Source organism: Zalophus californianus, chromosome 3 (genome assembly GCF_009762305.2).
Source record: "Zalophus californianus isolate mZalCal1 chromosome 3, mZalCal1.pri.v2, whole genome shotgun sequence".
In the NCBI taxonomy this organism is placed as follows: Eukaryota; Metazoa; Chordata; class Mammalia; order Carnivora; family Otariidae; genus Zalophus; species Zalophus californianus.
Window position 1 is genome coordinate 167664835 of NC_045597.1, and position 23995 is coordinate 167688829.

The following is a 23995-nucleotide window of genomic DNA, read 5'->3' on the forward strand; positions in this document are numbered from 1 at the left end:
GTAGATGTTTCATATCATTCAGAGTCCATTCCTTATTTGAATGTGAGACACTATGTTACCTTCATTATTAGCTTATGTTCTTATACTTTACTTCAGCTTATAAATTAGATACCATTTAAATATCTGAAATTGAAGAAAGACAATCTTACAAGAATGTCAACATGAACAACTGACTCCGGTTTGTTACAATTGTTTTTTCTTGTTTCTTAACTGAATATTTTTGGTTCATTGTGGTAGTGAAACTGACTGAACTCATGAACAGTGTTTCTCAAAATACCTGGGAGTTTGGAAAGAAGAGTGTCAGTTTTACACAAGACAGAATAAAAGAAAATACTTATAAAATAAAATTATACTTTTATCTTTTAAGATTTTACAAGAGTGTAATTTTATTTTTATACTTATTTTGTAATTATAAAATTGTATTTAAATTTTTTAAATTGTATCATTGTAAGTTTTAAATGATAAAATTATACCTTTACTTTTATAATTATTACTCTTAAAATTATAATTTAAATGTTTAGTTAGTGGCAAAACCATACAGAGTAATTATTTCAAGTCACTTCAAGCATGCAATTTAATTGTTCATCTCAGTAATGTATATCCCAGGGACAAAAAATCCTATAAAGATACCATAAACTGTTTTCTATAATTATAATGTTTAGGATAGTTTTAGTTTTGTTATTTTGAGTCTATTGCATGTAGATTACAGGATAAACCAAATGAATAATTATGAGAACCAGAATTTTCAGTGTGGGTGAAAGGCTGCACAGTGGATGGCTCAGTCGGTTGAGCTTCTCATTCTTGATTGCAGCTCAGGTCATGATCTCAGGGTCCTGTCATCAAGCCCCACATCAGGCTCTGCACTCAGCAGGCAGTCTGCTTGAGATTTGTTCTTGCTCTCTGCCCCTTCCCACTGTGTGCACTCTCTCTAAAATAAATAAATAAATCTTAAAAAAAAATGAAACCAAACAAAAACTTAAAAAAAAAAAAACCCAAACCCTTTTTATTTCTATCCAATGAAAAGCTTTGAAAACAATGGCCAACACAGTAGCAATGATCATCCCCACTGCATGAGTTGTGGTATCTAAATACCGTCACTCATTAAAGAAATTAGGAGTCCTTTGGAGAAAGGACTGGACCCAAGTTTGGAGAAAAAATATAAAAGATGAGCTTTGAATGTCTTGTCAAACCAGAAAGTGAGAAATCCATCAAAGGACCCAGAAGCCATCATTAAGAGACTTCCATTGGCAAAATCTGGAACACTTTGAACACCACTGAGACAAATACCATGAATTCATTATTATAGTAAAAATCACTGGTTACATTTGGAGGATTTAGGGAGTAAATCACTATTCTGAAAAATAATAATTAAAGAGAAAGAATTGAATATTTATCTTGCTTTTTCTTTATGGATTGATACACCAGGGAGAAAGGTTCTCTGTATAGAGGTTTCCAGTTAACAAGTGAAAAAGGAACAATAAATTCAGAGAATTAGCATTTTGGAAAACTTAATGAAATAATGACTGCTATCAAGAATTTTCAATAGCTGCTAATATACAAAACAAGAGATGACTAGGTATTTTCTGCCTTCTGATGGATGTACCCAACACAACTTAGGAAGTATTCTTGCCAAAATTCAACTCTGAATCTGATCATTCATCCAGATCTAACTACTAATTTATGGGAAGCACAGGAGATAAACATTAAACAATGTGGGTGAAATCACTAAAATCCACACTCTGGGAAATTGTAGGAAAAACAACTCAGTTTTGTTTTTTTTAAACAAATTAATTGTAAGTGAAAAAAAAGGAAAGGTAAATTATGGATTAAAAGAGATTTATGAAAAAAGTCAGCTGGATTTGAAATGTGTATCTTCTCTGGATCCTGATTTACAAACAAACTGTAACCTATTTGCCTGTGTGTTGTTTTACTGGGAAACCTTAGCAGATAGTCCTTCCTAACTCACATTTGTATAAGAGGGGAGTATTATTTATGTCATTTGTTGTTATAAATGACTCATTCTATATCATCTGATAGATGGTCATTTTCACCATGAAGGTGAACTTTTTTGGGTCCAGATTCCTGCACATGACTCAAGGTTCTCCAAGGGAATATAATCACAGTCTGGTGCCAGCTACTGGTGTCAGGCTGAAGCTTTTAGTGATCAAATTCACTGTCTGTGGCAACACAGATATAGAAACCCTCCTACAGGTTCATGATTAGGGACCAGGCCAGTTTTCGTCTGGATCCCTCAGTATGTTAAGACAGATAACACACTGAAATGCAGTAATTGAGGAGGTTTTATAGACTGTGAAAAAAGTTATGGTCAGGGTTTAGAAAAACCAACAAGGGATAGTGTTGGATGTGGAAGCAAGGAATAGTGAGGAAGTTGCCATAATTCACTCTGGCCTTACTGACGGCCTCCAGTAGAAGGCAAAGGATAAATCCATCAGTAATCACTATAAGATGATTTCTTTCAATGTGGAGAAGTAGAACCACTCAGAAAGAGTTCCTGGGAAGGAAAATTACTTCTCAGTCATTAAGAATGTTGTATGAGATACTTTTCCTGTACCCTCCGAGTTGACTCTCTGGCTTTCTTTTGTCTCATTCCAGAGATGTCCAACCAAGATGTAAAGTGGCTACTCTGACAATTATTGCACATTTTGCAAATTAGAGCATGATTTTGAAATATTTGATTTGAAAAACTCTGGATTTTAAGTCCATTTTTGTGATCACAATAATTCTCAACATTACAGTTGTCAATGGATGAAAAGAACAATTGCATTTAAGTCCAATTGTAACTGTTAATATTGAATTGCAGTTTAAAATGGTGTTATTTTTTGGTCACTGTCTTAGAAAACAACATTTTTTATTTATAGAGGGTATCCAGAAGATGAAGAGAATATAATGAACAAAGACTGTGTAAAGCCACTTCAAACCTCAAACATGTATTTGCAGAATCAAACTCAAAGCTTTTAAGGTTTTTAAAATATTTATTTGGAAGTTTTATACACATTTAATATCAAGCATCTTCCCTAATAGTCTTTCTTCTTATAATTGTATAATATAAAGAAATAGAAAGTGAACACTTAAGATTTACTCCCTGCAAATTTCAAGTACTCAGTATTATTAACTATAATCAACATGCTGCACATGAGATCCCCAGAACTTATTCTTCTTATAACAGAAAATGTCTACTGTCTAACCAACATCTTCTCATTTCCCCCACCCCCAGCTCCTGGCAACCACCATTCTATTCTTTGGTAACTATGTGAGGTGATGAATATGTTAATTAACTTGAGATAATCATTTCACAATGTGTATGTATATCAAATCATCATGTTATACACCTTAAAACATCACATTGTATGACCTAAATATATATAATTTTTGTCAATTATACCTCAATAAGGCCAAAAAAACCCCCTGGTTTTTGGGGGCAGAGGGGTGGAGGGAGAAAGAGAGAGAGAATCTTAAGCAGGCTCCACACCCAGCATGGAGCCTGATGTGGGGCTTGATCTCATGACCCTGAGATCATGACCTGAGCTGAAACCAAGAGTCAGACGCTTAACCGACTGACTTAATCCAACATGACTGATGTCTTTTTTAAAAAATTATTTATTTATTTAATTTAAATTTTAGGTAGTTAATGTACAGTGCAATATTGGTTTCTAGAGTAGAATTCAGTGATTCATCACTTACATACAACACCCAGTGCTCATCACAAGTGCCTCTTTAATACTCATCACCCATCTAGCCCATCCACCACCCCCATCCCTCTATCTACCCTCAGTTTGTTCTCTACTGTTAAGAGTCTCATATGGCTTGTCCTTTTTCTTTCCCCCTTCCCGTATGTACATCTGTTTTCTTTTTTAAATTCTACATCTGAGTGAGATCATATGGTATTTGTCTTTCTCTGATTGACTTATTTCACTTAGCATAATACACTCTAGCTCGATCTATGTTGTTGCGAATGGCAAGATTTCATTCTTTTTGATGGCTGGGTAATAGTCCATTGTGTATCTCTCTCTCTATATATATATATACCACATCTTCTCTATCCATTCATCAGTCAATGGACACTTGGGCTCTTTCCATAATTTTGCTATTATTAATAATACTGCTATAAACATTGGGGTGCATGTATCCCTTTAATCAATATTTTTGTATCCTTTGGGTAAATACCTAGTAGTGTAACTATTGGGTTGTAGGGCAGTTCTATTTTTAACATTTTGAAGAATCTCCATACTGTTCTCCAGAATGGCTGCACCAGTTTTGATTCCCACCAACAGTGTAAGAGGTTTCCCCTTTCTCTGAATCCTCACCAACTCCTGCTGGTGTTGTTAATTTTAGCCATCCTGACATGTGTGAGGTGGTATCTCATCATGGTTTTGATTTATATTTTCCTGATGATTAATAATGTTAAACATCTTTTCATGTGTCTTTTAGCCATTTGGATGTCTTTTTTGGAAAGTGTCTATTCATGTCTTCTGCCTATTTCTTAACTGGGTTATTTGTTTCTTGGGTGTTGAATTTGATATGTTCTTTGTAGATTTTGGATACTAACCCTATATCAGATATGTTGTTTGTAAATATCTTCTCCCATTCCATAGGCTGCCTTTTAGTTTTGTTGGTTGTTTCCTTTGCCATGCAGAAGCTTTTTATCTTAATGAAATCCCAATAGTTCATTTTTGCTTTTGTTTCCCCTGCCTGTGATTATGTGTCTAGTAAGAAGTTGCTATGGCTGAGGTCAAAGAGGTTTCTGGCTGTGTTTTCCTCTAGGATTTTGATGGTTTCCTGTCTCACATTAAGGTCTTTCATCCATTTTGAATTTATTTTTGTGGGTGGTGTAAGAAAGTGGTCCAGTTTTATTCTTCTGCATGTTGCTGTCCAGTTTTCCCAGCACAATTTGTTGAAGAGATTATTTTTTTCCCGTTGGATATTCTTTCTTGCTTTGTTGAAGATTAGTTGACCTATACTTTTTTAATTTTAATTTTTTTTTGAGAGAGAATGTGAGAGGGAGGGGCAGGGGGAGCGGGAGAGAGAGAATCTTAAGCAAGCTCCATGCCCAGCATGGAGCCTGACACTGGGCTCAATATCATGACCCTGAGATCACAACTTGAGCTGAAATCAAGAGTCGGGTGCTTAACTGGCTGAGCCACCCAGGCACCCCTACTGGCATCTATAAAACAGAGAAAGTTGGATGCAGATATACAGAGATAACATGTGAAGATGAAGGCAGGGATCAGGGTGATGCTTCTAAATGCCAAAGAATGGCAAAAATTCCCAGCAAATCATCATAAACTAGGGAGAGGCATGGGACAGTTTCTTCTTCATGGTCTCCAGAAGGAACCAACCTGGTTGACACATCTCTTTGACTGTTAGCTTTCAGAACTCTGAGATAATCAATTTCTGTTGTCAAAAACACTCAATTTGCTGTACTTTGTCATAGCAGCTACAGCACGCTAGTACACAACCTTAACTGAGTGATCATATTTAACATTACCAGTAAGGGAATAAATAGACATTACGTTTTCCTGATAGAATGTGCCAAAAAGACACACTTTATTTCTGTCGGATTTTGCCAAAAATGCATAACCTGAATGTCATAACAATGACATGGCAGATAAATCCACATTGAGGGACATTCTATAAAATAACTGGCCAGTATCCTTCATAAGCGTACTGGTCACGAATGACAAAGACTAAGGAATTACTCCAGATTAAAGAAGACAGAAAGGTGACACATAAATGCAATGCTGGTTCTAGATTGGATACTAGACCAGAAATAAGTCATTTAGTGGAGCTATTGGAAAACTTTGAATGAAGTCTCTAGATCAGCTGATATTATTATATCAATATTAATTTCCTCATTTTGATAATTGTACTATAGTTATATAAGATATTAATATTTAGAGAATCTTGAAGGAGGGTATATAGAAATTCTTGTGCTATTTCACAACTTTTTTGACTCTAATTCTTTTTCAAAGTGAAAGTTAAGAACATTAAAACAAAAACAAAAAATCATGCTTTAGATGCAAACCAGCAGAGAAAGGTTTTTTTTCCTTATCAATCTGCAAATGAAAGCCTTACAGTCCTGGAGTGGATTAGAAGCAATTCTGGAAAATTGTGTGTTACCCCCAAGGCCTTAAGCAGTATTTTTTTCATGTGACATTTTTATACAAGTAGCACATTAATTCATTCTCTTTGTAGAGACAAACTATATAAATACATACAGTCAAAATGAAAATGCCTAGATTAGTCAAGATTTTCAGTTCCAAGTGAAATATGTCAAATCAAATTAAGAAAAGTAAATTTATGGTTCATTTAACTGGGGGATACAGAGATGGGCTGACTTTAATGCATGACCAGTCAATAGACAACTAGATGCAAAGACCGAAATGATTGGCCTCTCTCCCTCCTCCCCTCTCCTCTCCTCTCTTCTTTCAGTTCCTCCTAGTCCAAGTAGGCAGGGATTGGTAGCAAGCCTTCAGACAGCTGGAGATTAGTCATACTCGTATTGGTAGTGGCCCTAGAAAAAAGAGAGTGCTTTCTTTTCCCAGCATCCATACATAAAATCTCAGGGAAGGACCCTGATTGGACCTTTTTAAGTCATATGAACATCCTTATCAATTCCTGTGGAAGAGAATGTGTATTGTGTTTGGCATCCACATAAGAACCTTAAAGAAGAGGGGAAGAATATTTCCCTAAAGGAAAGTGGAGGAAATGATTACTAATCAGGTACTATCTATAGATGTCCCTCCCTCTAACCCCACTTTCTCTAAAGGGGTCAACACTGTAAAAGTTAGTGTTTGTTTTTTTCAAGCCTATGTCCACACATTTCTAATGTGCACACATATATACATTTATACATATATCTGTGCATACACATGTGTATATTTATGTGCATATGCATATATGTACATGTGCACACACATATACATCCATCTATGTATATGTGTGTAAGTGTATAGCTTCCCTTTTAAAAAACATAAATTGGATTATATTGTATATATTATATTGTAATTTTCTTAAGCAGTATTATATCCAAGCCATCATAGCCCAGTAATTTGGCAATAAGATTCAAATATTCCTTCTTTTATGTCATTTCAAAATTCTTCCTCCAAGACTTCTTCTCTGATTTTTAAATTATTTTAAACTACTTCAAAGATAAAAATCAACTCTCTGATTGCATTTAAACATGGCAAAATTGAAGGCACATCTCATTATCTTGGGAAGGACTTCACTACACCGCCTTGATAGTCACAGAAATGTTTATTGGCCTTTCAGATAATTCAGAAACACTGCTGATAGACAGAATAGTCTTTTGATGAAACCACATGATTTCTTAACACAGATGGTCTCTTCAGCATTCCTGATGAAGAGAGCTTATATCTCTTTTCAGAGATTAGTAACACATTTGGATAGAAAGGTTGATGGTATATATAATGTGCGTATGAGATAAAATCAGAATATTCATCCTTTTAAAAATGACAAGTTTCAGTCTTCTATATATGCTGGATTTCTCAAGCCTTAGCTTTGGTTTTGTTTGCTTTTTTTTTGTGGGGCCCAAGGGATGTGTAGTAGTTTGGGAAATGTCTCAAACCATAAATGAAGCATATCTAATATCGAGAAAATATCTCACAGTGTGGTTGGTTATTTGGTGTTGTTACAACGGTAGCAATGGTAGTCCCTACCATTTGGCACAATTAACTTACAGTTGAGCTTCTGAGTTGATGTCTGCAATTTAGAGCAAGAGAGAGGTTGTACACACTGAGACATTCAGGTAGATAAAATATTAGAGGAAATATGACTTGGGTTGTAGTCTCTAAAAGGGAAAATAATGACCATATCTGTGGTCCAATGACCATTCAGGTTGGGATGTCATTAATTTTCCATAGGACTATGATACACATCTATAGGTTATAGATGAGTGTATCTATTGCTTCGTGGGACAGCCACATCCCAACGCGACCCCCAGTGAGTCACACCTTTGTATAATATCCTCCACTTGAGTGGGGGTGGGTCCTGTGACTTGCTTCTAACCAACAGAATATGACAAAGGGTGTCACTCCCTAGGTTAGGTTACCTTATATGAGACCTCCTCTTAGCAGATTGAACAGACTACTGTTGCTGGCTTTGAATAAGTAAGTTGCCATATGCTGAGGGCCTGTGGAAAGGGTTGAGAGTGGCTTTGGTGAATAGCCAGCAGTGGGATAGGAACCTCAGTCCTATAGATACAAAGAAATGAATTCTTCCAACCACTTGAGGAGGGCTGGAAGTGGTTCTTTTCCAGTAGAGCCCCAGATGAGAATACAGCCCCAGCTAACACCTTGATTTCAAGTAGTGAGATCCTGAAATGGAGGACCCAGCTAAGCACACCCAGATTCCTGACCCAAGGAAACCCAAGAGATACTAAATGGGTGTTGCAAGCCATTAAATTTGTGGTAATTTATTGCACACCAATGACAAACACATTCTCTCTTTGCCCAAATCCTTGTAATACTTGACCTTACTTCATAGATGACCACTTATTTGTCATTCATAAGTGGCATGGAGTGGTTCCCAGTTGTTTTTTTGTTTTGTCTTATTTTTGCTAACAGATAGGAATGGTAGATGTTATTGTAAATTTAAACATAATCAATTATACACAAACAATGGCACATTCTCCAGCACTAAAAATCATATATTTAAGGAGTATTCACTGACATGAGAAAATGTCTGTGGCAAAAAATTATGCTGCTTTCCAAATACCCCGTATGTTTTCCACATTTCTCAATCCCCTCTCAGGGGCCCTATGGCTATTCGACGCCATTTATAATCAGCAGAACTAAGTTTGCTTCCAGATTGAGGTAGTGAAAAACCTTTGTATGATGTTAATTCTTCCCCAGTGATGACAACTGCTGTGGCCACATGTTCCAGATGGCTCAGCTAAAGATGACGAAGCTTCCTTCAGCCTGTGTCCTGGAGACTCTTTTGGAGAGGAGTCTGCTGTCCTATATGGTGAGTGTTACATGATGGAGAAATACAGATTTGTTGTCATAAATCACTGGGATTTGGGGGTTGCTTCCACAGCATAATCTAGCTTATCCTTATTTATTAAATGCTATTATAGTAAGTTTAACATACATGATAAAACATTGTTTTTTATAGAAAAAATAACAAAGAAAAAGAGATAGAATGGGATGTTTACTAAAAGGTCAATAGTGGCTATTTCTAGTTGGTAAGCTGAATGGTGAGATTATAAGCAATTGTGAATTTCTTTGTCATATGACAAGTTTTCCAAAATATTTGTAGCAAACACACATATACATGCATGTGTTCATGTACAAGCACACACACACACGTAATATCTAAGAAATAAAGGCCCCTTTTAACTGGAATTACCAATGAGATACCATAATATTTGTTTACTTACAGTTTTCTTATATCTAAGTCTCCCGAAGTGCTAAATTCTACCCACCACCAAGATAACAGGTTATCCCACAACCAAGATAAAAAGAAACAGTTTGATATTACTATTAATATGAAACTGTATATTTTCAAGGCTTTCAGAAATAAAAGATCTAGGTTTCATTGGAAAGAAGTAAAAAGGGAAAAGTGGGGTATGATAAAATTGTCTTACTTACCAGAGCAAAACTGTAAGCCATTACTTTCTTTTTCTTGTGCAGGACTCCAAAACACCAAAGGCTAATGAAATCTAAAAAAATAATGTAGCAACTACTTAGAAGTATAATTTCTGACAATTTTCAAAATTCTGGTCTTCAATTTCGCCACAAATTGATAATGTCTAAAAGGCACCTTTTAAAGTATTGGAAACAGCTAAATTTGGTTCATTCTAGATAGAGTTAATATTTCCCATCTAAATTCTCTGCAATTAAAAGAACTTGATCACAGACAGAGGGAACAAAAGACAGAGAGCAATAGATTCTGACCTTGAGCACCATCTCATCTATCAAGCAGTCACTTCTAACTAGTAGATTTTTTTTGCCATTTCATGAAAGTAATCCCTATTCTAAGCTTAAAATTGGATAAATCCTAGGCAATACATATAAAACTTTTATAAAAAATAGATTATTTAATAGAACACTGTACCTGGCCAAACTATTTCTCAACCCCAGACAAGGCAGCAGATGAGTCTGGGTCTTTTCTGAGGACTTCTCAACTGAATAAATCAAATGAGTTTTATCTTGAAACTGTGTTTTGGGGCCTGTCTTCCTTTCTGAATGCAACCACACACACACACACACACACACACACACACACACACACACACACACACACACACACTCACACACACTTAGTCACTCAGTCACTCATTCACTCACTCATACATTTTATGGATAAGAATACCCAGAATTTGAGAGAAGCAGAAATGTGTTCTTGACCTTCATTACTCTGTAAGAAGTTAACCGGAAACTGGATTTATAGCCAATTGAGCTTGATTGAATCATATAATGAATGATTCAGATTATTTGGAAGTTCTTGCTAGTGTTTTCATTCTCTGCTTCAAACCTAGTTAACATTCCAGTTTTAGAAAGATGACTTCTACTTTTGCCTCAACTAAATTCTGATTTATGAAACAATCCATAAAGTGTCACATATCACAGTATATTCTTTGCTTCCACTGGCATAAATAGCAAGGGATCAAATGCCAACCTGGCATTACCTCATAAGGAAAAAATATTTCCATACCATTTTTCATGGAGTGAAGGAATCAAGCACTCTTGTATTCTTCCATTGCTAAGGCCCTTCAAACAACACTAATGCAAAGGAAAAATTCTGGCTCTCTAAATTAGTTGATGACTACCACAGCACCTGGGGTTTTTCCTGGGAGTGATGTGATGTGTAATTTCATCACTATCTGGTTGAGGGCTAGCTCTAATATAAACTCACCTGTATAAAAGACACAGTTTACCCGGCCTCCTTTTTTCTCCAACCTAGAACTCTGACTTTATAATCTATGCTTTTTGTATGACTGCTGAAAGAACCAAGTCATTTTCCTAATTGTTCAGTTTTTACTAGCAAATATCCAGTCTTGAACAGAATGTCTATGTTGCAAAAATGAATGAAAATAGGTGTTCATCAGAACTCAAGTGAATTGCTCACTTATATCCTATATAAGCTTTTTGGTTAACAAGACCTACTGGCAGCTGGGAAGACAATTGATAGGAATGCGGGCACAATAGATCACTCTCCTCCATTCAATATTCAATAGTTGATGTGGAATGGACAATGTGGTACAGGCAATTTTTTTCACTAATTGGGGCTACTGCTTTTATATTGTGTTTCAAATAGAAACAATATAGAGACACCATTCCATTACATTTTAGTTAAAATAAATTCTTAAAGCTTGATTCCAGCAGAGGTGGACAAACAAGGCATTTAAAGAGGTAGATAAATATTCTTACCTACAGAGCCAGAAAAATATTTTAAGTGGTTTTGGTTCTTCTGTGAGAAAATGAATTTCTGTGTTTTCCCCCAAAGACCCCATTCCTCTCTTTTTTATCTGCATTGATTACATTTACCTTGTTAACTTACAAATAGATTTGTGGGCTCAAGAGATTCTGTCAATATCAATGTTCCATAACCTGGAGAGTGAGAGGAAGAGAGTGGGGGGAGAGGACAGGAGGGGGTTGGAGAGGGTGAGCGCAATGAATTACTCTAACGCTATGAGGGTTCTGTGGGAAGTTGGGTTTACTGTGTTCATGATATACTAATACCATAGTGTGTAGAACACAGATTTATTCTCTGATTGGCATAGCCTGCCTAACAAGTAAGCAGCAAAATAGTGCCTTATAAATGAGATACTTCTTTCAGTGGCTGCCCTCTCTTCGGGGTTTATGAGCTCTGAGGTTTACACATCCCTTTCACTGAAATCTCTGTTGCACATGGTGAAAGACGGCAGGATGGTTTTGGTAGCTACCTAAGTCAGAGATTCTTCACCTTCACTTGCACCTTCACTCCCACCTGGGACCTGTGCATATTAACCCAGAACCTCAGGGCACATGCCAAACGTTGACATTTTTCCCATGTGTTTCAAGTATTTCTAACGTCAGGACGGATTGAGAACCTTTGCACTGAAAAATGGTCATGAAAGGAGAACAACTAGGCAGAGAACCCAAGGAACTTGGGGTAACATGGCCTGACTCCAGTGCTCAGCTGTGCCTGGGCAGAGGAGTTCTGTAGACATTGGAGGCAATAGAGGCACACAGCTTTCCAGGTTCCACAGCAGAGAGGCAGTACTGGGAAGAGTAGGCACCAGCATGACTTCAGCGATGTTGGAGGACAGTGCCCTTATATGACCACCTGGGTTCTGGACTTCACAAGTACCAGGAGCAGTGGCCACAGTGAGATAGATGGCTCACATAGTATCCCAGACACAGAATTCTCTGTTACAGACATGGCTGGGGAGATCCCATCAGGGGAGGAACGAAAGGGAAAATGTCACATCTGTGAACACATGCAAGACATGCCCTGGAGGTACCAAACAATGACTTCAGGAAGAGCTACAGGGCTTGAAATAATGAATGGGAACAAGAAATATAAATGTTGTTTATTATGGCTGATAGGATCATATTTTCCCGGGGGCTGAAGAGGCTTATTGATATAAGGGTAATAAACTCATTACAAGTTTTAAAGTAGTAAACAAACTTCGATCAGTGACTGATTAGGCAGATAATGAAAGTTCTCCAGTACAACATGGTTTGGCATGGGCAATACACTTGTGCTAATCTTGTTTGCTCTCTTGAAAAAAAAAATGTGTTATGGAGGCTTAAGAAGCTACATACTGTAGTGGTTAAAAGTGTGTGGACTGAAATTATTCTGAGTTCTGGCTCTTCAGGTAATTAGCTATGTAACCTCAGGGTTTTAGCTTTTTCTTCATTGGATTGTGGAAATTAAATGAGATGATACATTTTGGTATTGAGTTAGTACCTGGTACATAGTAAATTTTCAATAAATGATTAGATTTTTTTCCCATGCTTTAATTTTAATTCCCATGCTTATTCAGTGAATAAGACTGATTTAGAATCTTGATTAATATTTGGATTTGGCTTGTTCTGCTTGGGTTTCATCCTATTTCCCAAACATGCATTATGAAATATAGATGATAAATTTTGAGCGATTTGTTTCATAGTTACGATCATAAAATGTGCATCTTTAACTTATCATGATGTATTTTTAACAATATCAGTCTTTACAAATAATGTCAGAACTTTATACCAGAATGATTTCATTTCCTCCTCTTCCCGCCCTTTGTGTTCTTGCTGTCATGTATTTTACTTTCAAATGTAATAAATGTCACAACACACTATTATTATGTATGTTTTAAATCAGAATATAGTCTTTTAAAAAATATGAATGTAAATTCTGAATATATAGAGCAAATACATATTAAAATAGATGTATATGTATTCTGAGAATATATATTGAATATATATTAAAATTATAGATCTAGATATAGACATATTTTGCTTTGGTTTTGTTGATTTTCTAGGATTTGTTGATTGATATCTTTCATAAATCTTGGAAAATTCTTGGCTATTCTCTCTTTTGATACTGTCCCAAAGATCTTGATACTTCCATTTTCTAATCCTTTTTTGGGGGGGAGGGGTAATTAGTTTCTGTAATTTCTGTTGACCTCTTTCCAAGGTCACTGAGGTTTTTTTTTTACCTGCCATATCCAATCTTCTGATGTTTCTTCAAATGAGTTAACTTTTCAGGGTGAAAATTGTAACTTCTTATCTAGCCTTTGCATTTGTTTGTTTTTCATAGTTTTCTCTGCTGACATTCTTGGTCTATTCTATAATATAACATGCAGTATAGAGAACATTTTTATCTCCCTAAAAACATCACTGTGTCCTATTGTCGGCGATCCTGTTTGTACATTAGCATTGGACCTCAGGCATCTGTTGATTTGCTTTCTTTCACATAGCTTGTCTCTTCTATTTATCTTTCCACTTATTTAAGTCAATTACTTTTTAAAATACTTTGTAGTTTTTAAGGTACTCATCTTCATATCTTTTAAAAAATATATTCCTAAAAAGTTTTGATGCTATTGTACCAACAGGCAAAAAGGTACTCAACATCACTGACTAATGGTCAGAGAAATGAAAATCAAAACCACAATAAGATATTACCTCACTTGTTAGGATGACTATTCTCAAAAAAAAAAAAATAGAAGATAAGAAGAAGTATTGGTGGGATGCAGAGACACTGGAAACCTTGTACACTGCTGATGGAGGTGTAAAGTGGTACAGTAGCTATGGAAAACAATATTGAGTTTCCTCAAAAAATTAAAAATAGAACCACCATATGATCCAGCACTTTCACTTCTGAGTATATACTCAAAGGAATTGACATCAGAATCTTGAAGAGATATCTGCGTTTCTATGTTCATTGCAACAATGACCAAGTTACAAAATAACCCAAATGTCCATCTACAGATGAATGAATAAAGAACATGCAATAGAATATTATCCAGCTTTCAAAAAGAAGGAAATCTTGCAATTTGGGACGACATAAATGAACCTGGAGAACATTATGCTAAGTAAAATAAGGTAGTCACAGAAAAATAAAAAAATATTGCATGATTTTTCTTATTTGAGGCACTAAAACAGTTAAACTCATTAAACAGAATAGAATGGTGGTTGCCAGGGATTGGAGGGACTGAGAATTGGGGAATTTTTCAACAGGTATAAAGTTTCAGTTATGAAAACTGAGTTAGTTTTAGAGATCTGCTGAATAGCATTGTGACTATAGTCAGCGATTTTGTATTGTTCACTTAAAAATTTGATGACGATAGGTCTCATGTTAAGTGTTCTTGCCACAAAAGAAAGGAAATAAGCAAGCAAATAAAAAAGGGGACACAAGGAAACCTTTGGAAGTGATGGATATATCTATTATCTTGATTGTGGTGATGGTTTTCAAGATTGTATACATATGTCTAATCTCATCAAAGATGTATAATTTTTGTATATCAATAATACTTCAATAAGACTATTTAAAAATTTCATTTTCTTTTTCATTGCAAGTATATAAATTACAATTAATTTTAAAAAATATTTACCTTGCATCTTGTGTCCCTGATAAACTTATTATTGCAATTTACTTATAGACTTGTTAAGATTTTCTATATAAATAATCATGAAATCTATTTGACAGTTTTATTTTCCTTTCCAATCTTTGTGACTTTTTTCTTTTTCTTACGTTATTACACTAGCAAGGACCTCCTGTGCCATAATAAATTAAAATAATGAGATGAATAGCCTTGTCTTGTTCCTAATCTTAGGTAAAAAGCTGGAATATTTCAATATTGAGTATCATGTTACCTGTAGGTTTTATTCTGTAGATATTCTTAACCAATTGAGGAAATCCCATGCTATTCCTAATTTGCTGACAACTTTTACCATGAATGAACAGAATTTATCAAATGCTTTTATGACATCTATTAGATGGATTATATGGTTTTTCTTCTGTTTTAAAAAGACTACTTTTTTTAGAGCATTTTAAAATTGAGAGGAAGGTATAGAGATTTCCCAAATACTCCCTACCTACCCTGCTCCACATGTATAGCATTCCCTATTATCAACATCCCCCCACACAGTGGTATATTTGTTGCAATTGATGAACCTATATCATAATCATCATAGATAATGGTATTATCATTTAAACAATATATATCAAGTCATGGAATATATGATTTCTAAAATAAACTAAAAACCTTACATAAATCTAGATTAAATTCAAGAAGAAAATCACCATTATTTACAAAATATTACTGACACATCTTTGTTCATTGAGAAAACATTTTTTTTTTTAACCAGGAATGTTAGACAGAATTAAAGGTTTAAGTAAGAATCCATTTAAAGGATAGCATTTTTGGATGTTATGGATTGAAATTTAGTTTATTTTTTTAATGAAACTAACTTAGTGTATGACTGTAATGACTTAGTGTCATTACAGTTATAATCATTTCAGATAGAAAGAATAGGTTTATCATTTTATTTGTTGTTGTAGTTTAAAACTTTAAAATAACATATAAGTCCTTAACTAAATCTGAATAAAGTGCCTCTTTTCAGAATGTTAATCCTTTATTCCATAGAAAAAGATATGTTGTTGTTTTTGTCTTTTCTAGTATAGTGTGTGTGTGTGTGTGTGTGTGTGTTTGTGTATTTAAATTTTCTTCAGCTGTCAACCTCTAAATCAGTATGATAAAGCATTCTGAGGGGAAATCATATTTTTGATAACTTATCGGGTCATAGGTATTCCAAGGAGCATTATCTTATTTTCCCAAAAGTCAATGTTAGCAAAAGACAAATATTTATGTATTTTAAACTTCAGCTTTATTTTGTTTGTCTCTAAAAGTGCAAGCAAGAAGAAAGAAATGATTATTTCAGTCATGCAGGAGAGCATCTATAAAAATAATAAATATAAATTGGAATGTAACATCAAGTCTTGGCATCACACAAATATATACAGAAATACCAAGACAGCCTGACTTACAGTTTTGCTGAGTCTAAATGGTTATTGACAATAATCATTGAGGAAAAGTTTTCACTTCTTCTATATGAGCTGTAGAGTTTTAGCTTTGAATTCATCTAGGTCAGCTACCTCATTTAACAGATAAAATTATTGAAACACAAAGATTAAGCAACTTACCCATGATTACATAATTGTTTAGAAATAGCTGGTCATGGGCTTTTGACCTCCAATTTCGTTAAGCTGATCGTGTCTTAACTCTTTGATTCCAGTATATTTAATTTTGTTCTTCCTAAGTAAGTACTCTGTTAACTATATTTGGTGCTTTTGGATTTCTCTCATTTAAGAATCATATTATAATTTTCCAAGGAGCAAACCCTCTGTTTCCTTAGTGTCCACCGATACTTCAGAGTATGGACTTTGCAGTGAAACAAACCTGAGTTAGAATCAAGGCCCCATCACTATACTATTTTTGTGATTTAGGGAAGTTATTTAACCTTTATAAACTTAGTTTACCCAAAGATGATAAGGCCAAACTATTGTTTTTCTTTTTAGAGTAAAATAAAAAAAATCATGTGAGCTATTATTATATCACTCAGTCTGTGTATTATAAACCTTTGATAAATATGAAGATGATTTTCAGATATTTTGGTGAAAAGACCAGAAAATCAAATAACTTACTTTTAGATAATGCTGTTCAGTACCATTTTTTTTGCAAATATGAATGGTTGCTTTAATAAAATTAAAAACCAAAGTAACATTTACACCTTCTTTGAGGCGTGTATTACTTACTGAAAACATCTAATGAAGATAGAAGATAGGGGTACGGAGTTGGGATTTAAGAGTAGGAAAACAAGACATTTAAGAAGTATTAATTTGGATAAGGTTCATGGAGGATGTAAGCTGAAAGAAGAAGAGTACACAGTTTGCCAACATAAAGGGAGAAGGACATTCCAAGTAGTAATAACAGCAGGTGAACTAGCCCAAAGCTTTGAGTAGGGAAACCAGATGTATAGTTTCTGACTATAGGATACTTTACTCAAAATAAGTTTTTAAATTCATTTATTTCTTATTCCACTGTTTTAAGATAGTAATGCCATAGAACATAGATATTATAAAGCAACATAAAAACAGAATAAAGTGATATAAGAGTTGTAGGGAGAGGCACTTGACCATATTTACTGCCAAGAGAAGCTTTTTTTAAACAAATATTGCTGTGATGAGAAGCTTTGTTGTTTCCTCTTGAGAGGGTCTGGATCTTTCTCCAGACCAATTATTATATACTTGTTCTTAACTTCCTTCTCCTCCATTGTTATTCCACTGCCACATAAATGTTGATTGAGAAATAGTTTGTCATCCATAACAACATGGTGCTTGAACACAGGAAGAATACTAAACTAACGTAATCAAAATCAGATTGAGGTTTAAGATTATTATATTGCTTATTTGATAATTTATTTTAAAATACTCCATTTGAATTGTGTGATGCAAGTGGTTGAGTATTTTACCTTTACTATATAACCTTGTATACATTGTAGTATATACACTATAGTAGGATAGTAGCATTTGGAAGACCTTAGCTAGAATATCTTACTCCAATTTTGTTTTCATATATTCTTTAAATATTACAGCAATCTACTCCAAAGGATTCACTAATTAGTATAAAAAATGTTAAAAATAAATTTTCATTGGTGAAATGAATGAAGTTGAAGACACATGATTAGTTAAAACAGTGGTATAGGCACCATCATTTTCCAAGATCCAAATACAAGAGACTATTAAGCCTTGCTGCCTAGCACTAATGTGGTGTAGTGTTGCAGACCTTAGAGATTCATTTGGTAGCATGTATCCAGCATTTTGCCTATTGCTTGTCCCAAAAAACATTGGATGACCTGTTGGGATATTTTTGTATATGTCTTAGAATGAGGATCTCTTATGGTGGGCTTGTTGGAGTGCATTTGCATGGAGATTTCTTAGTGGCTGAGCATAAAATAAGATTGTGTGTATCTTCTTGCTAATAAATGTTCATAAGTTTGTTATTTGTTTTTACTATAATGCAACAGACAGATTATTAGGCAAGAAGATGCATAGATTTCTCTTTCTTCTAATCACCAGAGGTCACAGATATTTACCCTGAAGAACTTGGTATTACTAACTGCCAAATGGGCTGAGATAAGTGCACAGCAACATGTCAAAAAAGTCTTTGAAAAAAATATAAGAATACGTTCCACATTTTCCCCTAAAACCTGAGTGTCTAGCTGCCCTATTGATGACCTGAGTTTTTCTGCCTTCTCCCAGGATCACTCACAACATGTGAGGTCAACTATAAAAAAACTGTATCATATACTTCTTTTTAAGCATATTTTAATAGAAATGAGCTATGGACCTGAAATAGAATTGTACAATTTTTTTAGTACAGATGTAGTAAGATCTATTAGGAGAAATGAAAGACATCAAGCTGTTGGACTTGGAAATTTTTGAGATTTTATTGGTCAGCAGGATGAGAGTAGGAAAAGACAGAAAGAAGTCATGATACAAAAGAACAAAGATCATTGTCTTGAACAGCTGAGTGTTTTTGAGTCCCTGCTGTATAGAGAACACTGGCAGAGAGGTAGAAGATCTAAAATAGAACTCCATGCCTTTAAGGGGTGATAACAACAGAAATGTAAGTAGAAGACAATGAGGAAGTCTCAGATGAGAAATCACTGTGTGTTAAATCTTACATGAAGACTAAACAGAGCATTTTTCTTTCATTTTCTTTGTTTAATCAAGGAGAGTTTCATCTCCTCTTCAGAAAAGAGATGGCATTAAGAAACTTATTTGGAATTGAGGTATTAAGAAGTACAAGGACTGATTGAAATGACTGTAAATGGCACAAGGATCTCTCCAGAAAGATCCCTTCTACCTTGAGTTCCTATTGTCTGTTTTGAGGGCACTCTAGCTTTTGGTCCTTTTATTTCTGACCACTACTTCTTGGATCCAAAGTGTACTCAACAACCAAATATAATTTTAATATAAATGAGTGGAAGCCAGAGAAAAACTGGCTGGCACCCAACTGCTTTATCTACTTCCAAGAAATCATTCTTTCAGGAAAGAGCAAGCAAGACAGTTTTAAATTAAAAACTGGGGTGGAGAATTATTCTTTTCACTTTTGGTTGAATGAGCTCTGAACTTTATAGTGTATTATCCTAAGATCTGGGATTTTAATTCACATATTGTTATTCTTAATAGCGCATCCCTCTGGTTATATTTCTTAGCTTTTTAATGAAGGCTAACAGTACCCTTCTTTCTTCCCCTTGTTCCATATGCAAAGACATGTTTTTTAGTTGCTGAAGACCTGAAATTGTATGAGACAGACATTTCCCAATTTAAACTTTGTCTAAGGCAATTAGGACTTAAAAAATATATATCAAATGAGATGAAATTAAGGCAAGAATCTAAAAGAGAGGGGATCTGTAATGTGAATCCTAGATTAGTTCAGGATACCTTATGGGACAAATTTAAAGTAGCTTCTGATATCGCTGGTACTTCTCATGCCTAAATCAACAATAGGATAATTATTACCTGAATATTAATCATGTGCCCCTTTCTTTTCTATATAATTTAATAATAGGAAATCAAGTGATAAGAAATAGTCTGTGCATCCTCAGCCACTTCTGAGTGTATTCTCTTGCATTGCTCATATATAGAGACCTTGTATACATAGTCCAATAGTCCCTGAGTCTTCTAGTATTCTGGGGTCTCTCTTTGCTTTAATGTCCAAATGAAAAAGCTCACACTTTGGGTCATGTAAAAATGGAAAGCATAACCCTTTGTTTTATTTTTCAAGATTCTGAAGAGAGTACTTACCTTTTCTTGATGGTTTTCCATCACTTGCTTTGAATTTCTCTTCCTAACTCAGTTATTGATTCCTATCTGTCAAGATAACTTCCTAGGCTGCTGTCACAGTTTATTTTGTTCTTCAAGTGGCCTCTTCACCTTCATTACTTATAGTACCACTAACACAAGGCTCTGGTGTAACAATCTTTTGCTGAAGGTTTATAGATAATGGAAAGACTGAAGCAAAGAAAAGAAACAAATGAAAACAATATCAAATATTTTGAATTTTACAATTCAGTTGCTTTCCAGAAAATTGTTTTTTGTCCCCCCTCCCCACCGCCCCCTGGCTGCTATGCCATTACTAGACTCCTTTACTGAATCTCTCTCTCTTTCTCTCTCTTTTCTTACTGTCAATTTTTCTTACACATTTCCCTCTTCAATCCCAAAGCAACTAAGACTTCTGTCTTGAGTACCCCATAAATCATATAACAAGTCTGTTTTATCCAAATATGCGATAATTATAATACTTCTGCTGGAAAATGTACATAGGCATTCTATATTTATTCCCAGCCCCTTTTAGTGCCTGTTGTGTAGGGGCTAAAAGTCCCAAAACAACATTTTCCCAACTCCTTTGTTAGAAGGGTTGTGTCAATTGGATGCATTACACAAGATTTGGAAGATGGAAGGGAGGTAGCAGTCATTTTCATCCAACCACAGTGGGCTTTAGCAGACAGATTTTATGTAGCAACAAAACTCATTTCCCAGATGCCTGGGTGGCTCAGTCAGTTAAGCATCTGCCTTTGGCTCAGGGTCCTGGGATCAAGTCCTGCATCGGGTTCCCTGCTCGTTGGGGAGTCTGCTTCTCCCTCTACCCCTCTCCCCTGCTTGTGTTCTCTCTCTCTCTCTCAAATAAATAAATAAAAATCTTAAAAAAAAACTCCTCCTCATTTCCCTACTATTACTATTTTGAGGGATTATAAAGAAGTGGTTTCTTGAAGTTTTCTGAATCTGGATTTAGTGATTTTCTAGCTCTTCCAACAAGTTTGTATTTAATTTCCACATTTAGATCAGTACCAGTTAGCTATTTCTTTACAAATATTGCTTACTAATCCACTCCAAAAATTCAGTGGTTTAAAACAACAACCTATTCTCATGTATCTGCAGTTTGTCTGGGATTGGCTGACCTAAGCCGTGTGTGACTAAGCAGTGTGGTTCTGCTTTAAGCTATCTATCCAGCTGGTCTTGGCTTGGCCAACTCTATTCCATATATGCTCAGTCCTGGGTCTCTGTGGAAGAGGCAGCAGCTAACTAGCTGGAATGGGAAGTCTTCTAATGGCAGTGGCAGAAGTACAAGGGAACAAACAGAAACCTGCAAGGGCTCTCAAATCCTGTTTCAAAACTGGTACCTTGTTACTTTCGTCTACATACCACTGGCCAATGCAACTTACATGGCCAAGCTCAAAGCCAAGAGCTGGTGGAGCATACTTTGTGCAGAAATTATGTCATATGCATGAAGTACCTTGATTTCAAAGAAGCCACAGTCTTATCTGAGGAAGAAAGGTCTTTTATACCTCCTTGGTCATATAGCTAAAACCAAGCTGTGTGATCAAGCTCAATGACAGAAATTCAGATAACATAACCAAAACCGGGTGTAAACCACCAATACATGCATTTCCTATGAAAAATGCTGACAAGTTCATTACAGGCTTTCCTTTGGTATGTTCTGAACTCGAACACAGGACGACACTAATCATTTGTTTGTGTATTCTATTCAGGTCTGTTTAAGGGTCAATACCATGATTCCAGGAGTTTCTGGAGAAAAGCACAAGGTTGCAGTTCACACACTCTGCTAATGATGAGGTCATGGCAAAGAAGCAGAGAATTGAAGCCAATCATTCTGTCTCTTACAAGACTGGTTATACTTGGAAACATAGAAGGTTTTCTATTTTTTGCAATGAAACCCGATGGACACAAGCCAATGTTTAAATATAGACCTTGAAGATTAAATTAACCCAGTCAGTAAACTATGCAATCAAAATTTGGAACAAGGTCTTCTGATTGCAAAAACAGCGTTCTTTTCACTTTACCCAGTTTTTGAACCAATATGCGACTACAATGCGGTATGATCAAGAATCAGAGCAAATTGCTAAGTAAAACTCTGAAATGGGTACTTTGGCATTGGCAGTCAGCTGACTTTCCTTCTGGTAGCTTTGTAGCCACATTTCCATCTGTCTCTCTCTGTCTCTTTTACACACACACACACACACACACACACACACACACACATGCATGCACGCATGCGCGCACGTGAGTCTTGGAGCCCTTTTGGTATATTGTGGATACTAAAATACCTAGTCAGCTATCCCATAAGATCTGTGTTTTTTAAACTTAATATACATATGAATTACCTGGGTATCAGGTTAAAATACAGATTTTGGATTTTGATTTAGGAGGTCAAAGGTGGGTCTGAGCTTCTGCATTTCAAATATATTCCCAGGTATTGTGATGCTTCTACTCTGACGGACTACTCTTTGAGGATCAATGCACTAGAATAACATTTCTCTACATCCCTAATCTCTTTCCTCTACTTCAAAACTTTCTTTTTCTGTATTACATTCCTCCAGGTTCTTTTAGAAGTAACAATAAAAAAAATACCACAAGTGTTTCTCTTATGATAAATGAAAAAATGTTTTTCTTAGATAAAGCTTTATTTATAACCCTTAAATTTTCTTCAAACATTCTAAGGAAGACTATATTTAAGACTTGATAGACTCTAAATATCCCTTGTTGTTGCATCTCTGAATTAGGTTAGGCCAAAATGCAGACAAGACTAGACTGGACACTTCTGCCTCACTCTCTGCTCTTCATCTATAGCCACTAAACAACTTTCTCCTCTAACATTTTGGACTAGTTTTTCTTTTACTTAATATGGAAGATAAAAAAAAAAAAAGGCCACAGGTTCTTCTCTCCTGCTTGCATGACTTCACAATGCAACTTTGCATCTCCTTCCATCAAGTGAGTTTTGTCTATTTCTTAACCCCATGAATTTGAATTAGTCTTCTGACTTGCTTTAAACACTAACAGGTAGAAACACAATTTGTATGATTTCTGAGCCTGGTTGTCCAAGAGACTCTTTATGCTTTTTCTTGCTCTCTTGGGACCCTGAACAAGTCTAGGCTAGCTTTCTGGATGGTGAGAGGCTTCTGGTTCAACCAAAAACCAGCCAAGCCCCAGAAACAAAGCCATCGAGCTGACTGGCAACTGACACACACACGAGAGTGAGCCCAGTGAGATCAGTAGAACATACTCTACTGACCCACACAGAGTTGAATTAAATAAATGGTGGTTGTTTGGGATGGTTTGTTACTCAACAGAGACTCCTTGATACATTTAGGAAGAATTTACAAAATCCTGATTTGTAAAGTCAGCTTTGCTAGGAATACTGTCCTGGCCATGTGCCTTAGCTCTGGTGAATAAGTGCTATTTTTTTTCTGTGACCAATCACCTTCACCTGTCTTGTACTTCACTCAGGGTTAGTAACAGAACTAATTTCAAATTTTTTCTTCCTTTGAGCCTGAATTCTTGCCCCATTCTGACAGACTGGGATCTTCTTTTGTTCTCTGCATGTTTCTAAGCAGGAGTCTTGACTTCAAAGCTTGGTCCGAGGGCTGGGTAGTGCCAAACTATCAGACCC

The 23995-nt window shown here is 35.4% G+C and overlaps 2 long non-coding RNA genes across 2 annotated transcripts in view; one reads left to right on the forward strand and one right to left on the reverse strand.

The window, feature by feature from the left end:
- Window positions 1-23995, forward strand: part of LOC113919178 — a 36949-nt gene that overhangs the window by 12800 nt on the left and 154 nt on the right. Inside the window, exon 2 of the long non-coding RNA XR_003518875.1 lies at window positions 8892-9003. This is a non-coding gene — a long non-coding RNA (uncharacterized LOC113919178). The remainder of the gene's footprint in view (window positions 1-8891; window positions 9004-23995) is intronic.
- On the reverse strand, window positions 8866-20465 carry LOC113919177. Its single transcript, XR_003518874.1, has 3 exons — window positions 20332-20465; window positions 9630-9700; window positions 8866-8996 (listed from the first exon to the last, which is right to left on the reverse strand). It is a non-coding gene; the product is annotated as an uncharacterized LOC113919177 (long non-coding RNA).